We start from the raw sequence: 27,737 nt of genomic DNA, 5'->3' as shown, positions 1-27,737 counted from the left end.
GCCTCTCACTGTTGTGGCCTCTCCCGTTGCAGAGCACAGGCTCCGGACGCGCAGGCTCAGCGGCCATGGCTCACGGGACTAGCCGCTCCGCGGCATGTGGGATCCTCCCGGACCGGGGCACGAACCCGTGTCCCCTGCATCGGCAGGCAGACTCTCAACCACTGCACCATCAGGGGAGCCCTGAGCAGTGAATTTTTAATGTGACTTGCGTAATGGCGATTATATATCTCTGTTTCTCGAAAAACAGGGGAGACTTTAAAATATGATATCCTTGGACAAGCAGTGTGATTTTTTAACAAGAATATGTTATGTGTGGGACTTCCCTGGTGGTCCAGTGGTAAAGAATCCGCCTTCCAGTGCAGGGGACATGGGTTCAATCCCTGGCCAGGGAACTAAGATCCAGCATGCCGAAGGGCAGCTAAGCCCACGTATCACAGCTACTGAGCCCACACACTCTGGAGTCTGCGCACCACAACTAGAGAGAGAAAACCTGCACGCCACAACTAGAGAGAAGCCTGCGTGCCATAACGTAGAGCCCGGGCGCCATCATGAAAGATCCTGCATGCCACAGCGAAGATCCTGCATGCCGCAACTGAGACCCGATGCAGCCCAAATAATAATAATAAATGAAATAAATATTAAAAAAAGAATATGTTATGCATAAGCTGCAGTGAAAGAATATTTAATTGTCTAATGCATTTCATCTGAATATTGTTTGTTCCATTATTTTTATATTTTGGTGGTTCTTCATATTTTTTAATCTAAAAAAAAAGATGTATTTTAGGAGTAGGTAGCTCTGACATCCAGTTCTAATTTTCCAAATAGACATTTCTGAGATGATTTTTCTAAAAAGTCACATTTTGGCTTTTTCACAAGCAATTGAGTTACACTTCCCAGGAATAAAACTTTTTTCCAATAAAATTTACACTCTAATATGCCTGATATGATCAATTTCAGATTTCAAAATAATGAGGAAATAAGTATACTAAATTAATTTCAAGAAGCGTTGCTTTTAGAGCTTCCTACTGCTCTGGCGATAGCAAAAGTGCATACCTTTCTACAGTGGAGAACTCGTTAGAATCATTTTTTTTTTTTTTTTTTTGCGGTACGCGGGCCTGTCACTGCTGTGGCCTCTCCCGTTGTGGAGCACGGGCTCCGGACACGCAGGCCCAGTGGCCATGGCTCACGGGCCCAGCCACTCCGCGGCACGTGGGATCTTCCCGGACCAGGGCACGAACCCGCGTCCCCTGCATCGGCAGGTGGACTCCCAACCACTGCACCACCAGGGAAGCCCCTAGAATCAATTTTTTAAGTGGCTTGATAGGGAGTCTACAGTGACTGCAAGACCCAAGAATTTGCTTCTTTGGCCTTTTAATAAGATTCTAGTAGAGATGTGGCTTACTATTTCTAGGCAAATTGTTCCTCACAATAATAGTGAATATTCTTTTGTGTTTCATAGACCTGTGTGTTCTGCGAAGTTCAGGATTTCAGATAGAGCCGAATAAAAGTTGCTGTAGTATTTGGTGACTCACTAGGCTGTTGGTTTGTCCTTGTCCACACTGTCAAGAAGCAGTCATAGCCTCTTCAAATCAGGGTGCTGCCCACACTCCATGCAGGTGTTGCAGCCCCTCTCTGGCCTGGTGTCTGAGTTTATTGCTGTCCTTCTCTTGGCAGAAGGTCCACCTGCTTTCAAATCCCAGTAAACTCATAGTCATAAGGAGAGCAAAATGTTGTGACTGTAAACACAGCTTCTCTTTCATATCTATCCAGGTATTTCTCTTACACTTCAAGGAATCTCTGTCAGTTGAAACTCATTGAGTACAGATGGCAGACAAGCATATGTCGTCAGGGAAATGCAAATTCAAACAGTAATGAGATAGCACTACACAGCGTTAACATGGTGGGAATCCAAAACACTGACAGCACCAAACGTCGATGAGGAAGTGGAGCAACAGGAACTCTCATCCATGTTGGTGGGAACGCAACATGGTGCAGCCAGTTCAGAAGACAGTTTGGTGGTTTCTTACAAAACAACATACTCTCATCATACAGTCCAGCAAGTGTGCTCCCTGTGTCTATCCTGAGGTAGACATCCACACAGAAACCTGCACATGGGTCTTTGTAGCAGCTGTATTCGTAATTGCCAAAACTTGGATGCAACCAAGATGTCCTTCAGTAGGTGAATGGATACGTAGACTGTGGTGTATCCAGGCAGTGGAATGTCAATGCCAAAAAGAGATGAGCTATCAAACTATGAAAAAACATGGAGGAACCTTAAATGCATGTTACTAAGAGAAAGAAGCCCATCTGAAAAGGCTACATACTGTATGATTCCACCTAGAGGACATTCTGGAAAAGGAAAAACTGTGGCTACGGTAAAAAGATCACTGGTTGCCAAGGGTTGGGGCTGGGGAGGTGAAGCGGGAGGGATGAATAAACAGAGCACAGAGGAAACTTAGGGCAGTGAAAATACTCTTAATGATACTACAATGATGGATACTTGCCCAAACCCACAGAATATACAACCCCAAGAGTGAACCCTAATGTCCTATGGATTTGGGTGATAATGCCGTGTCGATGTGGGTTCGTCAACTGAAATCAGTCACCTCTCTGGTTGATAATGGAGGAGACTCCACATCTGCAGGGGCCGAGTGTACATATGAAGTCTCTGTACCTTCCTCTCAAATTTACTGTGAACCTAAAACTGCTCTCAAAAAAATAGTCAATAAAAGCAAAAACAAAACTAGTAGAGTGGTCACAATTTGGTGTAGAATGTTAGATGATTTTAAGAGGTTGGAGCCTTAATTGATTATCTTTAAATGCAGTTTAATCCTCTGGTTGTTGTAAAATTAAAAATACCCTGCGTTCCCCTCTCTTGGTTTACTGCATAGTTTCTTTGCAGACATTCTCGCTCTAGGCCTGTGTTTGGGTTATTTTATGAATCTACCTGTGTGTCCTAGATCCAGAAACATGCTTCCTGCCGGTACCTTCCAGGCTGCATGCCTTGCCTTTCCCTGGGGTTGCCTTGACACTGTCTGAGTCAGTGCCTTTCTGTGTCCTGGCATGGGTCTCCCTGGATGCTACACCCTCCCAGGCACCTCAACGTGAATTTCTACTCCAGCGTCCACAGGAACCCATATTTCCATCTTTCTGTGCAAATGTGTGGCGTTTTAATAATTTTAGAAACAGTTTACTAAGTACCCACTACGAGCTAGATATTCCACTCAACACTAGACATCACAGTATCATGTGTTCTGCCCAACAACCTGGACAAGAGGTGGGCAGTTATTTTATCCCTTTTGAGATCAGGAACCTAAATTTTACCAGCGTTCAGTAACTTTCCCAAGGTTATACGGCTGAGAATTGGACGAGCCTGAACCAAAGAGCTGTATGATCCCAAAGCCCGCACTTTTAATCACCACGATGCCTCTGAGCTGAGCACTTTGCTTCTGTCACTGGCTTTCTGCCAGGTCTAGTGGGGTCTAAGCCGTCTCAGACCCCGGCCCTGTTTGCGGCAGCACCCCGTGCTTCTGTGTGTGCACGCTCAGTTTCAGAGCTGTTTTCTCCTGTTCCACCATCCGTGTTCTTTCACTCAGGCCTTATTCGCACACGTGGTTCCCTCGGTTGTACCGCCTGCTTCCCCCTCCTCTGCCCGTGTTGTTCCCTCCTCACCCTAGGCGCCTGCTACAGACTCACCCATCACACGTAATGCTTCCTCTGCCGTCGCCTGCTAAGCTAGCTTCGTCGCTCTGAGCTCTCTTCTGTGGCTTCATGCGTCGTTTCATGTGGTTTCTTTCTGGTGTGGCTCTGTGACACTCTGAGTTCCTTATAGACCAGATCATGTTTCCTTCATCTCTGTTATCTCCAAGACCACCCCCAGTGCTGAGACCGTGGTACTTACTGGTGTAATAAATACTTGCTCAAGTTATCCATGTGAACATTTCCTGCCACTTTGCTCCCCCAGCCCTGGTTGACGCTAGTTCTTAATGTCACATCATCAAAATGTCATGGAATCTAAGAGTGTCTCTCTACTGCGTCTTCTCCACTGTCTTAAAAGTGATCAACTCAGCATCTCATCGCTTCTGGTATAGATGGTGAACATCTTATAGGCGACTTGCCTTCAGAGCTTTTGTTGATACTATCTTCCTTGTGTACAGACCCTTGCCTCCGACTTCACCCTTCATCAAATTCCACGTGTCCTACTTTTCCATCAGTGTCTCCCTTGGCGCCCGTCTTTGCCCTGTGCGTTCTTGGGACTACTTCTTGGTGATGCTTTTACCCTGTGGCATGATTTTACTGGCTTGGCCATGAGACCTTATTGTGTGTGGTCTCCTGTATTCCCGGCAAGGTGGAAGAACCTTGAGAACGTAGAAACACCTGTCTTTTGCCCCTTGGCATAGTTCGTTTTTCAGTGATGGTGACGTGCCTTGTGTTAGTCCATCGGTAAGCCCCAGCAACTGTGTATTCAGCATCTGGAGTTAATAGAAGACCCGTTGTTCTCATTCTCTCTCTCTCTCTCCCCGCCCCCCCTTGCCATCCGTCCTTCTTCCTTCCTCTTTTTGAGTGTTGATCTCTGATCTTCAAATTACAGATTAGAAATAGAAATTTAAAAATACATAAAAATTTTAATTTAAATAAGAATAATTAAAAGGAAGTAGTAAATAATACCCACCGGTAATACAAGGATAGCCATTGGTGGGCACGTGTGAGAAGGGTCCCTCTTTTTGCCCCCCTCCACGATTCTGCATCACTGTCTTTCTTCACTGGCACCCACCCATGTGTCAAGTGCCTAATCATGCTCAGTTTTCAAGGATCGTGAGTTCTGTTGTGCTTCTGCCTTTGCACAAACTGTTGACTTCACTGAGCAGGTCCTCCTCCCTTGTCTGTCTTGATTGTTTGGAATCTCCCCACCGCTTCTTTGGACCAGCTAAGACTCCCTTCCTTTGGGTTGGCATGTCAAATTGTGTCCTTCCTGGTTGAGGTGCACAGAGATGCTCCCTCCTGCCTGTCTTCTTGATCCACTATTATTACATTTCCCGACTGACTCATCACTGCTTATTTACATAACCGTATTTATGTATATCACTGTTTATTTACAAACCGAGTTTAGATTTTATCTTGTTCCTCTTTGTGTCCAAATACCATGTGAGCTGCCTAGTCCATCCTGGCCAGGAAGCAGTTACTGAAGGGTCCTTCCAACTGCACATACACTTTAAAGACTTGATTGCTTATCCAGCCTTGGGCTACCTTGTGATGGAAAAGAAGTGACCTTCTTTCATGAACAATAAGCACAAACATCAACATCAATAATTTTTTTTTTTTTTTTTTTTTTTTTGCGGTACGCGGGCCTCTCACTGCTGTGGCCTCTCCCGTTGCAGAGCACAGGCTCCGGACGCGCAGGCTCAGCGGCCACGGCTCACGGGCCCAGCCACTCCACGGCACGTGGGATCCTCCCGGACTGGGGCACGAACACGTGTCCCCTGCATCGGCAGGCGTACTCTCACAACCACTGTGCCACCAGGGAAGCCCCAACATCAATAATTTTTGCCTCAAGAATTGAATTACTTATTTTTAGAAAAACCTTCCCATTTTTATGTGTCAATGAATTAGTGACTTTCACCCAAACCATAATGAGAGAGCTGGTAATTTTCTTTAGGTAGGTGTTGGTAGAGTTTCATTAGAATGGGGTTATATAGCTCCTTAAAAAAGCAGGTATTTTAGAGGGCCGTGGAGAGTTCTGCTTTTCCCAATTCCTGAGGGACATGACTTTGTGGAAACACTAGGTTAGCTTTCCTGAGACTGCAGTGGACATCTCAGTTTTGCTTTCCATCTGCTGTACGACTCGGGCGTGTCCCTCCAAGGTACAGTTCCCTCATTTGTAAAATATATCATAATTTTTGATCTCATCTCATAATTTTACAAGATGATTTATAAACATGAAGTGGTATAAAAACATAAGGGTCGGTCTTCCCTGGTGGCGAAGTGGTTGGGAGTCCGCCTGCCGATGCAGGGGACACGGGTTCGTGCCCCGGTCCGGGAAGATCCCATGTGCCGCGGAGCGGCTGGGCCCGTGAGCCATGGCCGCTGAGCCTGCGCGTCCGGAGCCTGTGCTCCGCAACGGTAGAGGCCACAACAGTGAGAGGCCCGTGTACCGCAAAAAAAATAAATAAATAAGGGTTGAATAATATCTAGTTACTCAAACTTACTTCACTGCATTTTCCAATATATATACTTCAGCTGCTTATTATTACTATTATGTTCTTATTTCTTCTTGCTCACCTGGACGTGAGGTTTTTGCTCTATAGTTCACTAAGCTGCTCCCTACAATAGGGGACTCTAGGAATTTTAGTCAAATACATTTTTCTTTACAGAAGAAAGCTGAAAGATAAAAGGAAAGGTAGCTCACATTTACGGGCCACCTCCCCATCTCAGAAAGTGTTCCTGCTGCTTTCTGCTCAGTGATTCACGTGGTCCTCTCAGCCCTTCAGGTGGACAGAGCTGGCTTCCGTGTGCAGGGAGGAACATCGCCAGCGTGCTACCCAAAGCCTGTGCAGGAGAGTGTAACGCGTGCCTATGATACATTTCACCATTTAGCAGCATTTGGAGAGTAGTTTGGGGGCCCTGGTGGAAAAAATAAAAATCAAACTCAGTCTTCATGGGTGGACGTGTTCCCCAGATCTTTATGTGGGATTCATACAGCACGTGACCTAGCTGCGCCCTCGGCTCTGTTCTGAACCGTTGGGTCCAAGTAATTTATTCTGGCTCCTTATCTTGTTACTGTTGACAAGCTTAGTACTTAATGTAAATAAAAAAAAATTCTGCAGAGAGAAAAATGTTGCTGACAGCGGGCACACTAATTCACCTTCTTTCCTTTTTCCTATCTGTGTTGGAACTGATATTTCCATATGAAATATTCTTCTGTCTAAAAGTAAAAGACCTCTATTTAATTTCCTTCAAGATAATGAATTGTTTCCAAGGAAATGCTGTTTTCTGTGGGGCCTTTTTTCTGTTCCTCCACCTTGCCGCTGCTTTGTAATTTATTTACTGTTCTCTTCTTTGATGAGAGCACAGCTTTGCCATATGTCTCCACCTTTGTTTTTCCTGCAAATGGCTTTCCCCCCTTTTGTTTAATTTCTCTGCAACAAGTGTGCTCTAATACATTTTCACATGTGTCTCATGGTTATTTGATTCCAAATCTGCTCCTTGCATCACGCATGCACAGCCACGTGGGAATTCTGTGGAATGTCTGACACTGGTGAGGTTGGTTGACAACTCAACATTGGTTCCCACTTTTTTCCTAAGTGTTTCTGAAAACTCATAAAAAACAATCATGTAGGGCTTCCCTGGTGGCGCAGTGGTTGAGAGTCCACCTGCCGATGCAGGGGACACGGGTTCGTGCCCCGGTCTGGGAAGATCCCACATGCCGCGGAGCGGCTGGGCCCGTGAGCCGTGGCCGCTGAGCCTGCGCATCCAGAGCCTGTGCTCCGCAACGGGAGAGGCCACAACAGTGAGAGGCCCGTGTACCGCAAAAAAAAAAAAAAAAAAAAATTAAAAAACAATCATGTATAATATCATCTATTTGCATTTTTCTCCTTAAAAAGTTTTTTGTGTCTATTTGATAGGACACGTGTCCTTGTGAGTCAGTTTCTTGTGTTTAGGTCTTTCATAACATTTGTTTTGAAAGTAAGATCAACAGATCTTTGTAGAAGTTTGTTTGGAAAGTAAAGTGATATTGCAAAAATAGGGGCATTTGAAATATTGACAGTTGACTGGAAAGAGCAGTGGTTCTAGAGTTTACCAGTTCACTGATGACATTTTTTTCTCTCACTTCAACCATATCTGCTTGTCTAATCCTTCTCTAAGGGCACTTAATAGACAACTTTAAAAGTTTATTTGCTCCCCAGCAAGGAGGTGGGACATATACATACATACACACATACACACCCACACAAGTATATACATAGCTGTATATGTCTGCACATGTACACACCCACATACATACATATCCATCATACCTACGTGTGTGTATACGTACATACATGAGTAATAGTAATGCATAGTTAGGCTGCAGCATGACTAATATAGCTGACAGTGGGATCTGTGTAGAGGTGAGGAAGAGCTGAAGGGCAGAAGGCCAGAGGAGTCCCCATCATCACACCCATTTCTAGCTGATTCTAGGACAGGACAGAGTGTAAACCTAGGATGTAGGGCCATGGGGAACAAGGGCTTTTTGATAGCTTCAGTAGTTGCCATTGAAGGTTAGGGGAATCCATAAAGATTCAGGCAAGAGAAAGCAGAAACTGAGTCCATCTGTGAGACGGAGGGAAATGCTTAGCAGGAACAGTCCCTGTGGGTCATTGTCCAAACCATCCAGCTTGGAATTTGGGTGTACAGCCTATTACCAGTAGGGGACTGAGTTGGAAAGCAGAAATTAAAGCACAGGTCAACAGGAAGGCTTAGCTATAAGTGGACCTGTGGCTCAGCAGTTTCTAAACTTTCTTGTTATCCAAAAAAAAAAAAAAAGAAAGAAGAATGTGTATTCACTGAGAAAAGCACTTTTCAAAATGCTCATGGGATGATCTGGGTGGAAATGAAAAGAAAAGAAAGATTTGCGTGCTCTCAGGATGTGGAATGCACATAACGTGGCATTTGATGGCCGAAGGGCAGACATTGAGAGACGTGTGGTTCCGTGTCCCCTTCAGTGACACTATTCATGGGTTTAGCTGTGAGGCAGTCATGGATCTTAGTGTCTGACATTCAGGGCAAAGGCGGAGAGATGGGAACAAACTGGGCCGGGCTGAGGAACTAGCTTCATTTGGGAAATGGCCTCATGGAGGGTAATGTGGAGCCTGAATTCCTACTGTCCATGCAGGTACCACTGCTTCATTTCTTCATAATTTTTATGACCAAAGAAGATCAGGGCATGTGTCAAAATAATGCTCTGATAAATGAACGAAGTCTGTGTTTTCATGACATTTTGTGGACTCTTTGCCATCTTTCTTGGGGTCAGGATTCTTAATGCAGTGTCCAAAAGTCCGAAGTGGGTATTCCAGCTCAGCAGTGGAACTTGGCATTGAAAATACACTCCAGTCCAAGAAAGATGGGCTGGTTGAAAGCTACTATAAGAGCCAGCCAGGAAACGTCAAGAGGAACAGATCAGTGTGCCTAAACGCAACACGAAGATCCACTGTGCGTGATGCTTCAGAAGCAGCCCTCAGGAGTAACAGATGGCGCGAGTGAGGGCACGCTGCAGGGGAAGGGCCGCAGTGATTTCCAGCGTTTGTGCGCAGGGACTTTCAAGTCTCTGGTTATGGATTCCATGACGTTATGACAGATCCTCAAGCATGATGCTAGAATGGCGTTTAAAACAAGCTCCTTCGTTTCATTCCTTTGCCTTTAGGCCCTGGCCATCCTGTTGAGGCAGAACTTCAGAATAGGATCTGCAATCCTCATTCTCACGTGGGTCATGCGAGAGCATGCTGTGTCCACCGGTCCCACTGGGGCGACATAGAAAACATGGTGGATACTGAAATAGCAGAAAAGCCGGTCTTTGTCAGCTGGATGTTTTATCCCCAGGGGACACACAATACTACCCTTACAACCTCCCTATCTCACCTTTCTCTCTCTTGCCTCATGTTTGTATCTTTAGTTACGCAAACGTGATATCAGCTTAGACTTTAAAGACCCAGATAGCAAGGATGGAAAAACTGGTAACTGGTTGTAAAGTAGATTGGAAGTAAAATCAAATGCAAAATTATTTCATTGTACTTTGAACATTAGAATGTAAGTGAACTAGCCGTCATGCTTTGTCGTTCGTCCAAATAGACTTTTCATCAGCCTGAACGTTACAAAGCAGTATTTCCAATGACAGAGATAATTTGCTTTCAGATATTTTGCACAAGAGAAATTGTTTAAAAATTAATTTAAAAATACTATGTGAAAGGGCATGAGGTTTCGAATTAGAAGTCTTGGGTTCTGGGTTGACCTTCAGACCCTCCATCCTCAGTCAGTTCATTGTCACGCAGGACTTTCAGCTAAATCATCCATAAAGAGCTACCGCCAATAGCAGTGCTTCCATTGTGTTACTGCAAGAGCCTCACGGAGAGCTAGTGTGTGTAGAAGAATGTAGCCAGCTGCAGAGTTCAGTGTGAATTTAGAGATGTCATAAAAGTATATGGTCCTTGCTTTAAATAGCAATATATATATATACATTTTTCTTTTAAAACTTTATTCGTAAGAAATTAATATGAATAGTAATAGCAATTCTGTTACTGAAATAGTAATTCTAATTCCTTGAGTAGTAAAACTAAGTGTAATTTCTCTTCCTGTATATGCCATTTGATAGCAAGACAATAGTGTTTAAGGCTTTCATAGGTTTAATAGATAATGAAGATTAGAACTCTTTTAAAAATGATTAAATTTGGCCTTGAATAATAAAAAGACATTGCAGTCAATTTAGCATTCAGTTGGCTTTTCTTATCCCAACTTTCTGAGCTATTTCCTAAAAAAATCATTGAATAGTTCTTTTGAAACTCACAAAATGATATTTAGGGAAGGATTCTGTTTTAGAAAGACACAAGGTAAGCAACATTGAATGAGTGTCTATAGTGTGCAGAATATCTAGAAAGTATTATATAACTGGAATTTTGATGGGGCTCAAAATGAGGATACGATGGAACTTTCTGGTGAAGCTTGGTAAAGCTTTGCCCTCTCTACCCACCTCGATTTCACTTGAATGAGCTGATGTATTTGGGGTGGTAGGAACACCAGAGACAGGACAGGAAACCTCAAAACGGGGCCAGCATTTGCTACACACAGATAACTGTCTGGCGGACTGTGGGCAGGGGTGGGGTTGGGATAGGGTGGGTGGGGGGAGGGACTGAGGCAGCCTTAAGAGCCAGATCCCAAAAGTGGCTGTCGTGGCCACTGAGGTCACACTCGGTCGTAATAAAGGGAGGAAGCCTTCAGCACCCCGGTGACAATGTTGGCAGGGCAGGCATGTTCCAGGTTCATCCACCGTCCCCATGACATGTGAGGGTGCTTGGTAAAGCAGAACTCAGTAAGAGATCAAAGATCTGCTTCTGGGAAAGCAGAAGCCTACTAGAAAGCAGTACACCGTCTTCTCCTGGATGTAAGCCAGTCTTCGTGAGGCCTGGAGAACTGCAGTAGCTTCTCCTGTGCCCTGAAGGGCGAAGGGAGTCTTGGAACTGCCACAGTTCCCTTTTCTGTTATATGAAATAATAATTTCCCTCATTATAAAAGCAGTTTGGAGTTAAGACCTCCTGACTTAGGGCTGAAATCGTCCCACATGATAAGTCTTTTTTTTCCTGGATAAAATGTGGGTTATTAGAAGACCCAGGGAGAAATGACAGGGATAATCTGCATGTACCTGGCCTGTATTCTCTCCACCGCTGCCTGTATCTTATGAGGGACTGAGGTAAGGAGGAGAGAGGAATGATGGCATCGCTGCTTCCTTCTCCTCTCTGGTCGGCCTCTGTGCCTTCATTCTGTATCGGATCCCCATTTCTAGATGCAGTCTTGATTCCTTGATGATAGCTTGTCCTAACACAAACCTTGGTTAATTAATGATGCACACGCAGAGAGAATCCACTCGATGCTAGTAATGCTGTAGGCTATGGGGAACCGTAAGACAATGAGTAGACCTGGTGTCTTCAACCACAAAGCTTAAAGGGAAAATAAAGTAGAAATATCATCTGGATGAGAATGTTCTTCCTACCATTCAGTATTCTCAATGGCTTCTCACAAAAGGATGGAAAAGAAAAGCATGTTGTGGGACTTCCCTGGTGGTCCAGTGGTTAAGACTCCCCGCTTCCACTGCAGAGGGTGTGGGTTTGATCACTGGTCGGGGAAGTCCCGCATGCTGCAGTGAGGCCAAAAAAGAAGAAGGAAGGAAGGAAGGAAGGAAGGAAGGGAAGGAGGGAGGGAGGAAGGGAAGGGAGGGGGAGGGGAGGGGAGGGGAGGGAAAGGAAGGGAAGGGAAGGGAAGGGAAGGAGAAAGAAAAGCATGTCGTATTGCTGGTACGTGCTGAGACACATGGTGGGAGAATTAGAAATCCTGTGAGAGGGCTGGATTGCTCTAACATCACCCAGATTCTCCTGGCCAGGAGTTTACACCCATCAGATTAAAAATAAAGACGTTGTCTCAAAAACAGTAAAAAGCATTGCCAGGCATCCTGGACCACCTTAGAATTTGTTCTTCCTGGAAATGATTCCTTTGGGTTTTCCTTCCAACGCTGTGATTCTCTGCTTGACTCTAGTTTTGGCAGAACTTTTACTTAAAGCCTGTGGTGTCCAAATTAAGCTCAGGGCTGTGATGTTTGCCTTCCAAGAAGTCACTGGCAAATACCTACTCTTGGTTTGTTTTCAGATTTGCTGCCTGGCTGATCTCCAAGCTTGTCGATCAGCCAGAAAGCATATATCCTGCAAATCACAACTGGAGTCCATCCCTGGAACAAAGCTGGGCTGCCAGTTTCAGAAGATAAAGCATGTTTCACTCAGGAATCACTTTTAATTATGCAGAATATATGTGTTTTGTTTTTCATAACTCTTGAATGTTAAGCCATAAGTGTGAACTAATGACAGAAAACGTGTGTAAAATACCTAACAGGTTAGGTGGGTAGTAGACACGCAGAATACAATCCTTTCCCTTCCTCTTGTACTTCTCTCCCTTTACTTTGCAAGTGGATAAATAACTTGTTAGAGGTGGTTAACTAATATAAGCTTCTGAAAAGCTTGTCAATCCAAAATGGTGCCCATATGTGCATGTGAAGGTAGATGAGGTAGATGGAGGGTAAGATTAGAATGTCTTATGGTACATTTCTTGGTGGCCAGGGTTAAGGCATGCAGTATAGTGAGAGCATTCTAACGATCAGAACATAATACGCGCTAACGGTAGTATTACTTGCTGCTTATACACTGCTGCCTTGAAAGCTGATAACTAACCTCTGTTTCAAATATAACTTAAGAAATATCTTAGGAGCATCCAAAGTGCACGAGGAGCAAATATGGAAACGAAGAAGATGCATTGAACGTCTCCACAACTCCACCACCACCAGGGGGTACGTTTCAGAATTCAGCTCTACCAACGCCACCAGTGCTTTACATCTCCTCCCACTGGAGGTTTTCCCAGATCCAATTTGGAATGTAGAAACGGCTCTTACTGTTAGTAGTGAGGAAGAAATAAATAAATAAGTGGAATACAAGGCATGACATAGATGCATAGTGATGAGAGTGCCTATGTGATGCATTTATGTAATTTTAGTCATACTTGTATTCACTTGAACTTTTATCAATTGGTAATTTGATAAATGAGACAAGGAGGTCTTTAAGAAGAAGGTACGAGGATTTTGTACTTCCAGTATACTATATTTCTAGATCCAAAATTTTTTGATATTGCAATGCATAATAAATTAGAACTATCTTTCCTGGGTGCATCATAAAAGCTAAAAGGAGCAGAGGCAAAGTTCAGTGGGATGTAATGAATTTCCTGGAGGGGTTGAAAGCATAAATTTAATAACTCCATCATCATTTAACCTGCCAGCTAGAGAACATTGCTAAATCCTGTACAAGTTAGAGTCAGAGGAAAGTGGGACTGGAATTACTTGCCAAGCTACTCTAAGAACATGTGACTGTGAGGTTTTGCTCAGTGACAAGCAAGAAAGAGGCCATGGCCAATCCAAGAAGGCATGTGTTCCACAGAGTGAAATTATAGTGCCTGCAAATCAATAAGGCCAGTTAGCATAGCACTGTGTAGCTTCACATGGTATCTGAGTTAGAAGCTTTGTGACCCAAGTGAAGTGAAGGAAGCCAGTCGGGAGACAGATACTGCTCTTGCTAGAGGTGGCTTTGATGGAGATGACTACAGAGCCGTACCAATGCAGGCCATGTGATGGTGGAAACATAACGTTTATGGAAATAAAAATGTTGCAGGGGACTTCCCTGATGGTACAGTGGTTAAGAATCTGCCTGCTACTGAAGGGGACACGAGTTCAAGCCCTGCTCCGGGAAGGTCCCATATGCCGAGGAGCAACTAAGCCCGTGCACCACAACTACTGAGCCTGCGCTCTAGAGCCCATGAGCCACAACTACTGAAGCCTGCGCGCCTAGAGCCCGTGCACCGCAACGAAGAGTAGCCCCCACTCGCCGCAACTAGAGAAAGCTCACTTGCAGCAACGAAGACCCAATGCAGCCAAACAAACAAACAAAAAACGTTGCAAATAAATCTCATGCCTCTGTGTGACTCTCTTCATTAAAACACAAATTACTAGGGGTGTTACAACTAGAAAGGATGGAATCATCTAGGCAAAAGCTGAAGAAAGCAATTAGCAGGCATAATTCACTTAAATCCAGATCTAGGGACATTGTTTACAGAACTGAACAGCAGTTCCTGGTCCCATGGATTGTTGCCCAAGGGCAAAGAGCACGGAAGCTTCCTGAGGCTGGGGGGACCACTCTTCATTTCTTTCCACCATTTCTTCTTGAATCCAGTCACATGCTTGGCATGATGTTTTGCGTAGTGGCCACTCAACAAATTGGGTTAAATATTTAAGAATCCGATGGAATAATTTCATGGGCTCTAAAACCAGAAGATATTTTAGCTGTCGTCCTCTTCAAACATCCTCTTCAAATTCGGCAGACGAAGTGCCATGTAGGGGAGGAATCTAATCTTTTTCCTCTTTCCTTTTTTTTTTTTTTTTTGCGTTATGTGGGCCTCTCACTGTTGTGGCCTCTCCCGTCGCGGAGCACAGGCTCCGGACGCGCAGGCTCAGCGGCCACGGCTCACGGGCCCAGCCGCTCCGCGGCACGTGGGATCCTCCCGGACCGGGGCACGAACCCGCGTCCCCTGCATCGGCAGGCGGACTCTCAGGCACTACACCACCAGGGAAGCCCTCCTCTTTCCTTTTAAGTTATCGACTGGGATCCATGTAACAAGAGACAGACTAACAAGAGAAAAGCATACACATTTATTTAGTGTAAGGTTTCCCTGACATGGGAGCCTTCATAAGGAAATGAAGACCCAAAGAAACGGTTAAACCTGAGTGTTTTTATGCCAGGTTTGATGAAGACTAGAAAATGGTGGAAGAGATGATAGAAGAGAGGTGAGCTGAGTGTAGTGAACTGGGGGAACCTCTGCAAGCCCTGTGCCTGTGGATTCCTCTATGTGTGCCTTTGTCGTCCCAGGTAAAGGTGCTCCTTTCTTCTGGCCGTAGGGAGCTGACCATCCAGTGAGGGTTTTCTGCGAGTGCCATTCCTCAGGCTCCTTCAGCTGGAAATATTCCCTATACCAAGGTACCCTATTTTGGAGTAGTGTGTCCTGAACTCCATCAGCTGAAATCCAAACAGATCAAGTGATTTAAGTCCATTTCTTACTCTCAATCCAGTGCCCTTGAGTCACTGTGCAGTGCCATTCCCCCATATGACTGGACCTGGCTATGAAACATGTTCCATGAGAAAAGTCAGCATCTTGTATTGGATCACTTAATTAAAAAAAATCTGATATTTTCTTGAACTTAAATCCCATCCTTCTGTCATCATGCTCAGATGTATTCTACAAGAGTAGAATGCAATGTAGTTCTATAAAGGAATTCTGTGATGGCATTAATATAACGTATTTTCACTCAATAGCTCAGGAACACATCTGCTCTACAAATTAGGAGAGACTAGACTCACTATGATTTCCTATTTTATTTGGTCACATGACAGTCATGACCATTTATGGACTCGTTTTTCATTCCTTTGAGATTTCTTGTTGGGAATTACATATCTTGGAATGTTCATTTCAGTAATGTTTATCGAATACCTAATATTACTAAGCAGGAATTAGAGGGGGCTGCCAAAATGAACAAGACGGATAGACACAAGGAGTCACAGGGCATCTGACTTGGAAAGAGCAGACTATGAAGCAAGTGGGGAAAATGAGACGGGAAGAGACTGTAAAAAATGCTCGGATTCCCCTTTCCCTGAGCTGTGTATCGACTGTCCTTTTCATTTATGTCTTTCTTTGTGTTCACGAGATAGGGTAAAATTCATGTGAATATGTTTTCTTGGTTTCGCCCACGTTCTGCCTGCAGGCAATTAAAGCTGAACATCTTGGTTGCGAGGCGCATTGCATCCCCTTTCGCACATTGACAATATGTATCTGGAGTCGTTGCAACATTGGTTCATCTGCCTCAGAACATGAGCGACTGTGATCGTTCGCCTTTTAAGAGGTCACTGTGTTTCCCTCCTTTCCAGTATCTCCTTGTCTGCAAATACCGCCAGGCTCCTGGAGGAACGGCCCGAGCGCCCAGGTTCTGAGGCTTTTGCCTGTATTATTTTCTCGGGCTGTGCCTTTCCCTCCTGTGTGCACTCTCCACCATCCTCCTCGGCCGTCAAGGTCTCATTCAGTCCCTCCGTTGTTCCCGTCTCCTTATTGCCTTATGGTGCATGTCCCTCCGTACCCTCCCTGGTGTAGTTTGTATTTGCACCGAAGGTGATGATTTTTGAAAAATATTCTTGTGGTCTTGTTTGTCCTTGGGCACAGCTTCCCGCCTCCAAGGAACCAGGATCTCCATTATCTAAAATGCCGGTAAGGACTTCTAAAGCAGGGGTGGAAAGAAGAAATAATGAGGTCATTGTTAACTCCCAGAGCCCACTCTTTTTTTTTTTTTTTTTGAGAACCTGAGGTGAAGCAGCCAATCTTGAAAGGCAGGCTTTCTGGGGAGAAGGGGGATTTATAGCCAGCTTTACATATCAAAAGCAAGGCTGGGCCAGCACGTCAAGTCTTACTTAAGTCCTAGAATAGAGAGAGTAGAGGGTCAGACTTAAGGCAGGGATCAGCACACTTTTTCTGTAATGTGTCAGATAGTAGATATTTTAGGTTTTGCAACCACTCCGCTCTGTATTCTGGCGCGAAAGCTTCCACAGACTAACGCATAAACCCTTGAGTGTGTCTGTGTGCCAGTGAAACGTTGTTTAGGACTGAAATTTGAATTTAAATAATTTTCGTGTGTCACCAAATCTGCTTTTGATTTTCTTCAACCATTAAAAAAAGGTTTAAAAAAAAATAGTCTTTATCTCTCGGGCCATAAAAAAGCAGGGCCGGGCCTGGATTTGGTCCTCCTTGGGCTAGTTTGGAGACCCCTGACTTCAATGAAGATTCTCTCCCCATAAAAACTTCAGGGAGGCATAGGAGGCAAGAAAGGAGATAGCTGCTTGAATGGTGCAGTAGCACATCTTGACCCTCCTTTGCAGTTACCCGCAGTGGGAAAGGGCAGCACGAAGTGTGACAGGAAGGGAAGCCGGGGGCACAGGGGTGTTTGCCCTGCTTGCAGTTGGAAATTCTGGAGCACAGCAGCTTTAGAGGTTGCCCCATGTGACCAGGAGGGGAGGGGATGCTCGGCCGAGTAGAAACACAGGCGTTGTTGCTGAGGAGATGGGCCTCTGCTCCGCACTGGCACGGAGGACACCCAGGTGGTCGTAGGGACTCTACGGGGGGCACGGAAAGTGGCTCCTGGTGGTGACTCAGTATGGTGTTGTGTGGCCAGGGGCAGGGTGACCTCACAGCAGAGGCAGTGGGGTGGAGAGTAGGTGACATATGGGGCAGGAGGAAGAGAAGGGAAGGAGAGAAAGTAGTCCTTGTAGGAGTTGACTTGTAGGAGAAACGGGAGTTTCATATTTCGTGCATTTTCTCAGCTACCTCAACATGGATATTCATTGTTTGTCTCCTCTCACAACTAGGAGTTATGTGAGAACATGGTCCTATAGTCCATTCCTTAACCCCCTCGATCACTCAAAATCTAGCCTCACTGCTTTGGAAATAACAGGTGCTTGTTGATTCTTTGTTGAATTAAGATGTTATAGTATATTATGTGCACCTAAGATATATTATAAAGGAACTAAAGACACAAACTCACATGTTTCTCATTGAGCCTGTACTATGGAATGATTTTATGACTTTTTGTCTAATCTCCATTTGTCATTAATGCTCATACATTCTTTAGCAAGAATATTTGGTAATACATATTGATAAAATTTGCATTTATTATACGCTTGAAAAATTAATACCTATCTTCCTCTTTTTTCTAACTTTTAGAATCTTAAATCTTTAAATATTAGTGTTCTTTGTCAATGTACTGTTTATAAACTGACACTTTCTCCTTTCTCCCTCTCTCCCCCCCCTTCACTATCTCTCTCTCTCTTTCTTGAAATGAGCTGACACTTAAAACATAGGCAGTAAATTGGTTTGTCAAGAACAGTGTTTGCAGGAAGAGCTTTATGGAATTTTCATAATAAAATATCCTGAAAGGTAGTTCTTACCTAAATTTAATTTGTCCAAAAACATGGTATTTGGAATTTCATATTGTTGAAGTTTTGGCAGTTTGGAGAATGTGTAAGGGAAATTTATTATTTTTCTTAAACCCCAGTGCAAATCTGCATTGCACTGAAGGGCAAGAAGAAATCTGACAAGGATTTCATTATTCAATTCAGTGAAGTATGTGAATGTACATTAGGAATATTCTCTACTCTGATTATAATATGGAGGTTAGCTTTATTAATTTCTTTTATTATGTCAAATGAAAAATAAAGTGACCATACCATCACATATAATGATTATAGTTTCTTGAAATATAGATATTTTTTCTGGGAAGCTGTTCTAGGCTGAATTGTGTCACCCCCAAAATTCATATATTGAAGTCCTAACACATAGGACCTCAAAATGTGACTGCATTTGGAGATAGGGCTTTAAGGAGGTAATTGAGGTAAAATGAGGTCATTAAGTTGGGCTCTAATTCATTCTGACCCATGTCCTTATAAGAAGAGATTAGGATACAGGCACACACAGAGGGACGACCGTGGGAGGACACAGGGAGAAGACGGCCACCTACACGCCAACGAGAGAGGCCTCGGGAGTAGCCAACCTGCGGAGACCTAGATCTCAGACTTCCAGCCTCCACAGCTGTGAAATCCATTTCTGTTGTTCAAGCCCTCCAGTCTGTGGTGCTTTGTTATGGCCGCAAAACAATACAGAAGCATTTTGGGATTTGTAGATCCTAGGAGATTTGGATAATTAACCTAGATGTTATCACAGCATCCTTTCTCTTGCTGGGTATCTTTTAGTTCTTGACCTCCCTTTATTAAGATAGGCACACAGCTGGTAGCAGTCCAAGCACACAGAACAGCAGGGCTCAACTGGGCACATGGGGGTGATGTTTGGATGTCAGGTGTCACTAGGGGAATGGCCAGCTGGTTGGTCCCCAAAGGCCTCATGGAGTACAACTGACTTTGGTGAGTCCTAGAAGTCCAGGGTTTCATCCTTAGCTTTGAAGTTTCAGAAACTTGATCCAGTTGGATTCCAGCAGGGGGTGGATTTACTTTAGGTCTGACCACGCGGGCCGTAAGATCAGTCCTCTCCTCCGCCTCCTCTTTAAAGGGCCTTTGAACATCATTATTCTAAACGTGGTGTGTTGGTTTTGTCGGCATTCAGAGGGGTGTAGACTCAAGTGCCTTAACAGCCCTCACAAGGATATCTTTCTGCCCAGAAGACTGCTGTGCGTGCACGTTAGCACGTTAGTCAGTCATCGTTATTATTACTGGGGTGCTGTTCTTGCTGTTGTTATGGAGACAGACAGCTCAATTTATCTGAACATCTCCTCAAGCCATTCAGCACAATGTTGGAAGAATTCTGCTGCTGCTTTTTCTTCTTCCTGTTCTTCTTCCCCTCCCCCTCCCCTCCCCCTCTCCTCCCTCCCCCCTCCCCCCTCCCCTTCCTCTCCTCCTGCTTTATAGGAGAAATACTGCAAATGAAAGAAAGCTAATAAAAACTAGCTTACAAAGAAGCTGTATCCCAACAGTCTATTTAGAAATTAATTTGTAATTTTGTGGTTCTTTTGGATACAAATTATAAATAGAAGTTGTGTTCCTGGTCAGTTTGTAAAAATGTATGTAAACCACAATACACATGGACGTAGTAAATAATTCAACTGCATTTGTTTGATTTAAATATTCTGTATTTGGAAGTCAGACTACCATTTATGCATATTTTTATAGTATGCAGTAAAAGTGTATGTTTTGCACATTGACCAAGGAACAAGGCAACATGGAAATTGCCCCTTTTCACTCACCCAGTATCACCAACATAGATATTTGCTCTGGCCCCATGGAATCTGGGGATAGCTGGTTGTTTAGTGCTGGAAAGAGGGGCTGGTTGGCCCCATACCCACGTGCCTATAAGGCTTAGCTCTTCAGGAAACATTTTGAAAGTTGGGGTGAACAATGTTGTTACTCAGAAGAAAATCTCACTATTTCAACTTTACCCGTTTACAGAGACCAAAACCAGAGGATAGGGCACATCAGTTCTTGACATATCCTAAGTTCCTTGTCTGCTCGTAAAGGATCCAGCAGGACTTCTTTCTTCCGTAACATCTTTCCTTCGTATCAACCCTCAGTGATCCTTTTACCGCTCGGAACCAGGAAGCCCTCCATAAGTTGGCTGAGAGCGTGAAGACAAACTCCTTCTGCCTCCGCTTCGTCGTGGCCACAGAGCTTATTCCCCAGGACACTGGCGCCAGGGGCAGGAAGGGTGTCCGAGAGCTAGTGTGGTCCTCTTACCCTAGAATTCACGAGGTAGCCTCTGAGCGGGGAGGTTGTGGAGAAATGGGGTCATAGGAGGGGCTGCTGGTGCCAGAGGCCAGGCAGAGAGAGTGAGAGGAGGAGGGTAGGCAAGGCTTGGTGGGTCAGGGCAGCCCTGAATGGGGCCCGCCGGGCGGTTCTTGGTGAGAAAGGGAGGGGAGTGAAACCCACATACCACTGCGGGGTAGGGAGAGGCACTGAGAGCAAAGGGATTCACGCAAATAAACCCCAGTGTGATTGTGTAAAGGCAATTTCTGTTGTCAGTCACTAGAACGATAGATTGGCAGACACTGCACTCACAGTCATCTCTCTAGGGACTCCCCTGGCGGCCCAGTGGGTAAGACTCCACACTCCCAATGCAGGGGGCCTGGGTTCCATCCCTGGTCGGGGAACTAGATCCCGCATGCATGCCGCAACTAAGAGTATGCATGCCGCAACTGAAGAAGCCCACGTGCCGCAACTAAGACCCAGCTCAGCCAAAATAAATAAACAAATAAATACGAAACAAAATTAAAAAATAATCTCTCTAGCATGCCTTTAGGTATGAGGATGAGAGACAGGATCAGGTGACCCCCACTGAGAGCTCACACTCCCCAAGCACGTGTGTAGGAGAAAGAGCTGCAGTGAAGACATGTGAGCCGTAATGGGAGAGTGCTTTTTATTCTCAGATGCCTTTACAGCATCCGAAATGAGGCAGCTGTTGCCAAGAGGGAGAGAGTCTCCCGTTGGCCTTTCAGACAGAGAGGCCTGTCAACTCCAGGTGTACTAAAAACGTACTCTGGCTTAGCGGAGCTTTCCTGTGTGACAGGGCCTCTCTGGGGAGCTTTCAGGAGGTGGTATAGGCTGGTATCCAGGGAGAACACAAAGAGATTTGGGGGACAGAGTATTCTTAGCAGTTTCCTCCCTCTGCCAAACTTGTAGCCCCCGGTACCCTGCCAAGTGTTTGCCATGGACACCTTCAGAGCGTCTCGTTCCTTAGTTGGGAGGGAGCTATAGAGGATGGGCCACACCTGGCCACTTTCCTGCTCTCAGTTACTTGGGGACCAACATGCAAAAGGCTTACACTTGACAAGTGAATGAGAAAGAAAGACGGAGAGATAGCATCTCATCTCACTGCCATCTGGCCTGGCGCTGGGGAGAGTGAGGTAGAAGGTCTTGTGAGGCTTGAACATCTGGTATAGCCTGTGGGCTCGTCTGGAGACAGAAGGATCTGTAACAGGACATGCAGCTCTGTCATTGCTTTTCTCTGGCTCAGTTCAAGCTGGGTGTCCACATGTACAAGGTGCCCTGGCTGGGGTGTTCTTAGGTTAGGAATCTCCTGCCTTGATGATGGTCTTGTGTCAATAGTAATGAAAAATGTGTTGAGTAGCCCTGGAATAACGCCTTCCACATGCGTAAGATGCAAATGAAATCTGCAAGGGTGAGATAGAGGTCAATTCCAATGGCCTCTTCTCATTGAGCCTCCGCTGTAAGAGGTCATCTGACCCTCAGGGCTTCCCTGTCCGTGACGACTGAGGGCCACCAGGTCATCTCCAATAATTACCATCTGCTTGGATTTTAACCTGATTTAGCTATTTGTACGTGGCTAATATTATTTTCTATTAATTTATTTTTCTTTTATCCTACTATTTTAATAATTTTTATTATTAATTCCTTTCTGTTGCCATGTATTTCATCTTCAAGAGATGAAACCATTGCTGAGGGCATTGCACACCCTTCATGATAATCTACAAGAGATAAAACATGTGGCGATAGAATGGAACAATACTAAAAAGGATAATTCAAGGATATTTTCTTGAAATAAAGGATGGTTTGAATCTCCACATTGGAAAGGTACACTCGATAGCGAGGAAAACCAGTCCCCAAATGATACACATAAAGGTGTATTCTAACAAAATGATCAGACTTTAAAGAAAGTGAAGGAAATGACCCTCCCCTAAAGCCTCCGGAAAGAAATACAGCCCTGCCAGCACTTTGATTTTAGGACAATAAGATCTTTTCAGACTTTGGATCCCCAGAATTATAGGATAATAAACTTGGGTTGTTTTAAGCCATGAAATGTGTTGGCCAGTTGATGCAACAGCAATAGGAAATCAATACAGTATCCATTTCTGTTCTCAGTTGCTCTTTCTACTTTTGCAGAAGGATTTATGGAGATTTAGAAAACCTCACTGCTGTCATCTTGCCTTTGTCCGAGACGCTGATGATTTGTTTAGACTTTAGGGCATAGAACTAACTTGCAAATTATCAAATGTTTTCCTCCCCTAAACCGTGATTGGAAGCGATATTTTATGGGTAAGAAAATGGGTTTCATGATACTGCCTCTTAAATTAAATGTCTGTTTTTATAGAAAATATTCTGGGCTTGCTCGATGTTTACAGCAAAGGGAAAGAAATTTGTGTTCAATTTTTCATCCCATTTTACCAACACACTTGTTATGGATATTGAAATCATTCCTGGGTGTCTTCCCTGTAAGTAACAGATTTGTACTTTTCAAAAACCATTCTAGAGATAGCAAAGCTCTGAGCTAGTTAAAACCATCTGTTTGTAACCAAGAAGGGATGAACCACAGTTGCCTGAATCTTTGGGGACGGCAAGGTATGAACCATCGGTTAGAAACTCTGTGAAGAGATGGATACATGCAAAGACTTTTTGCAAACATCTTGTAAAATGTAGCAAATGTAGATGCTCGGTTGGGGAGGTGACAAATACATTCAGGTTATACTGAAGTGAGAGAATTAAATATGTGAAATGGCCGTGGCATGGATTTAATAGGCAAAATGTTCCTTCCTAAGTTCTTCTCAACCTCTTCTATTGTGTTCAAGCCTTTTGGCTTATTAGAAAGCAAAAAGATTCCAAGCCCTCTAACCCATCTTCCTATTTGCTGTGACACAGGCACTGTGTCCACCACACCCTCTCAAAGTCCTGGTGCCCCAGAGAATTTTCACGAAAGGATGGCCTGCTGCCCCTGACCTTCGCGTGTGACTCTCCCTGAATGCAGTGGTTGACAGTGATACATGACTTACAGCAGACACCTGGAACTTGGAACTCTTCTGTGCGGTACAGGTCACTTTTCTTATTATGACAGGAATCTCATATGTGCCTCAGAAGAGTGACTTCAGGGATGCTGAGCCTAGATTCTCAAGTCATATCTCAGATCAAACAAAATGCAGCTCTGGGGACTTGTGTACAGGTTAGCTCTCTGAGCAGAGCAAGCTTTGGCAAACAAATTCACGGTGAAGAGTCAATAGCTACTCAAGTGCTTTCTCCTGAGTCCAGTGGCTCTCAGACCCTGCAGTTAATGTGAAACCTCTCTCTTCTCTCTCTCTCTCTCTCTCTCAGACTGCCAAGATCTCTAAACTCCTGCAAATACTATTCCGTTAATCCCCTTTCCATCGGTCCAGCGGACTAAGCATGCAAAGGCACCTTATCTCCGTCGGGAGGCCTCCCTTTGTCCCACCTTCCTGCCATTCTTTCTCCATCCCTTCTCTGGCTCTGTGTGCCAGGAATGATCCAGCTTCTTCCAACTAGTCTTCCTTTCTGCTTCTAGCTGCAGCCTCTGTCCCAACTGCCAGCCGAAGCTCCCTGTGCGCCTGCCAGAGCGTGTGTGTCTGTGTGTGTGTGTGTGTGTGTGTGTGCGCGCGCGTGCGGGGAGCGAAGCTCTGACTGCCCCCATCCTCCCCAGCACAGCACACAGATCCCTACCCCACATGGTGTTCATCGTGAGTGACTGTGCATCGGGCATCTCTGGAAAGAGGCTTCTTGTAAAATATTTGAGGGCGGCTCTGTCTCTTACTGCAGGCTTATCTAGGATGGTACCTTGAATCTAGTGGATGTCGAAAGAATATGCATTAATTAATTGGTTCATTGAACGAATATAGCTAAGCTGTGGATACCAGAGGAAACTTCATCAAATATCAGCCTCTCTTCCCTACCAATGGCTCTTTAATTGTGGAGGTCTTCTTGGCTTTTCACCGGTACTTTTACAGTTCACACTGCATACCTTTAGACGTGCGTAGCCCTGAAATAGCCCATCAAGGCATATGCACAATCAAATTTTCTGTATTTTTAGGCGCACAGGTGCCTAAATCCAATGTGGATGTCATTAAGGTTTTTTTAACCAAATTTAATGGGGGGAAAATATCTTAAAGGCAAACACTTCATTCATTTTATGAGAAAAGGTGTAACGGTTTTGGGGATTGATGGGTCCAGTCAATTAGCATAGAAGAGATTAGAGAGGGACAACTATTTGTAGAGAACCATAGTGATAAGTATTACATAAACAACATTATTATTAATCTGACTTTTTAAAAAAGTTAAGCAGCCAGCTTTGTGCAGAGGCTTTCCTCTTTGTGTCCTCATGTGATGTCCATAAACACTGTGTAAAGTATAATTACATAAAATAATTGTGCTCATGCTACAGTTGACACAATGTCCCTGAGGGTGTTGCCTTACCCACGGCCATGCCGTCAGTAAGTGGCAGAACCAGGACCAACACCAAGGTCTCGAACCCAAACTCAGTGAGTGTTCTACTTCCCCCGGCTACCAAATTCTAAAACCCAGAGAATCTCCCCAAGTCGATGCATGGTCTTTAGGGAGGTCGTAAACACCTGAAAACTGTATGTGCACGTCCATCGTTACATTTTCTCAGGGAAAGCACCTCGATATTTCAAATTTCTCAGAGGTTTTATGACCCATACAAACCATCAGAGAGAAAAAGCATAGGAAATGGAAACTATAAAACTTAGAGAGAGGCAGTTCCCCATCTTTTCTGTTTAAAACATATGGCCTCACAGAATGGACCTTCAGAAAAACTCTTTTTTTTCACACTAGTGGCATAGTGATTTTTTTTTTATGATGGCAGTGGAGATAATGGTAATTAAATGTGTTGGTGTTTCTTTAGTTATATATGAATGATTTATAAATTGTATAGCGTTTCCAGTAGTTAAATATTAGATAACAGTTTGTCCTGATGAAAATCACTGATGATGTTCATTTCTTTCTCTCCAAACACCAACTCTCAATATAAAATAGCGTCTCTGAGCCACTGTGATGGACTTTGAGATGTTCTTTTTATTCAGTAGAGGTGGTGGCATGGTGCTGCACCAGCCGTTCACATAGATAATCCTTTATAAAGTGCGCCCCCTGGTGCTGGGCACTGCAGAATTGCACAGCTGTCGGCCGCGGCCCTGATTCAATGAGCAAAAACGGAAAACAGCGTCAGGGCGGGAATCGGAGAAGAGACAAACTCGGGAATAAGAAGCTAAAGCCTGACCCCGTATCACATAGAAGCTAGACAGCGCAAGGTGTCAGAGGACGAGATAAATTCACGACAGGCAGTGAGGCTGCCTGCGAAGATGGGCTGCTGCCCTTCAGTATGTGGTATACACAGTCACAGATTGGATATGGCACTGTGTCTCCGATGTGATGACACACGTCCTGAAACCAGGAGTAAAAGCAGGAGGGTCCCCACTGAACGATCACTTTTCCGGACCCAGCGGGGGACTCTATGCTTCCTGCCCCTGTAGGGCTCAGCTTTGCAGGGTTACAGGCGCTGGTCCCCAAAGACGCTACACGTTTGCCAGGGGACAAGGAAGAATCCAGTGCGAGGGTAAGCCACAGCTGCTGCCTGGGCACTTGAGGCCCTCTGTTTCCAATAGGCAAGAAGAGGAGACCTTCGTCATGAGATGAGATAGGGTGGCTGTTAACTCGGTGAGGGAGGGAGGAAGAGGTGTGTCTCCAAAGTGACTTATTTTCCCCGAAATGAAGAAGTGTAGCAAGGCTGCGTTCAGAAGAACGTGGTGTCTGGGCTCCTGCTTCTCAGGGTCGAGGACCTGTGTTGCCCCATCAGGGAAGCTAGCCGGCCAGCAGAGATGGTCGCTGAGGGTGGGCGTGTCTAAGATCAGATGCGGCACTTGGGGCTGTGGTTCGTCCTACTGGCTTTGTGCTGAATTTCCTCTGGGAGGAGGATCCAGGATCTAGAAGAGGCAGACGTGGTCCCCGAGCAGGGATGGGTAGCAGAGGTGGACTGAGGGGGACTCGCGGCAGTCCGCCCAGGTTCCCCTCCCAGGAAGGTCTTGCAGCCCAGCGTGGGTGGCGGGGAGCGGTTAGGAGGGAGTTGCTTCAGCTACAGAGCATCCTTTTGCTCAAGCGCTTATCTTTCCCGGGGTGACCCCCGTGCAAAGAGTGCTTGGGGTAGGAACAGGAAGCCCCGTCACTCCAGGGCGGCGCAGGACGGCTGTCACAGCTGTATCTGCTCCCGCACTCCCGGGGCTCGGCCAAAGCTTGGTCAGGGCTGCCTGGCAGCTCTGCTCTTCTCCTCCGCCACCGCCTGCTCCTCCCCTGCCCTCCACGTGTGTCGACCCGTAAGTCATGCTGTAAAACAAAGACGGTTGCTCACGCTTGGGTTCTGCAAGTGTTAAGTCATGAGCCGCTGCCGTAGTTGACCAACAGTGCACGCTGAAAGGGCTTCAGGATGAAAACCAGCCTGAGGTGCTCTGTGCTTGGGGTAAACCAAGCCCTTCGGTAGTTAGAGAGATCTCAGGAAAAGAATTATCAACCCATACGTAGAAAAGCACGGAAATCATTGACGGAGGTAGCTGTTCCTCGTGACCAGCACTAACCACCTCCTGAGAGGTGTGCTTGACTGTGTGTATTCCTCAGAAAATCATATATACTCTGGCTTATCCCACTGCCTCTTCGGAGCGTCCCCTCGGAGCTCCCGAGACGCTGTTGTCCGGCTGTAGTCCTCAGTACAGCCCCTGGATAAAACTGAAACCCGCAGTGCTCAGGGTGTGCGTTTTTAAAATTTCAGTTGACAGTACCCCCCTGCTGGATCCATCTCAGTATCTGCTTCCAGAGAACTCAGTCTATAGCACCTGTACTTGCTAAAAGTAATTCCTAAGGAGAAATGTTTTGGATGATTATGTACTTTGTTATTGTCGATTTAGTTGACAATAAAATATCTAATTTTTTATTTAATATCTATTTTTTACTGTTAATTTCTTTATTCCCCACCCCTTTCAGAATTTAACAGTGCTTGCTCAGGATAGACCGGATTTGTGGGATTATTTTATCTATCATAAAAAGAACGTAGGGATAGTTCAT

General features: G+C 45.0%; 1 protein-coding gene across 10 annotated transcripts in view; it reads left to right on the top strand.

The window, feature by feature from the left end:
* The window catches only part of LOC111167216 (uncharacterized), a 538,796-nt gene that overhangs the window by 24,528 nt on the left and 486,531 nt on the right, over nt 1-27,737 (top strand). For 2 of the 10 annotated variants that reach the window (XR_016391430.1, XR_016391431.1), the window contains one exon: nt 1,771-27,737. This exon is cut by the window's right edge and continues 14,838 nt beyond it. The exons of 7 other annotated variants lie outside the window; for them this stretch is intronic. The gene's annotated coding sequence lies outside the window, so the exon portion shown is untranslated. One more of the 10 variants, XR_016391426.1, reaches the window with a different exon arrangement.

The sequence above is a fragment of the Delphinapterus leucas genome, chromosome X (genome assembly GCF_059928025.1).
Source record: "Delphinapterus leucas isolate spDelLeu-1000000601 "Yukka" chromosome X, BTC_Dleu_Yukka2, whole genome shotgun sequence".
In the NCBI taxonomy this organism is placed as follows: Eukaryota; Metazoa; Chordata; class Mammalia; order Artiodactyla; family Monodontidae; genus Delphinapterus; species Delphinapterus leucas.
The sequence above is the reverse complement of the archived record's forward strand: the minus strand, read 5'-3'. Positions and strand labels throughout refer to the sequence as shown.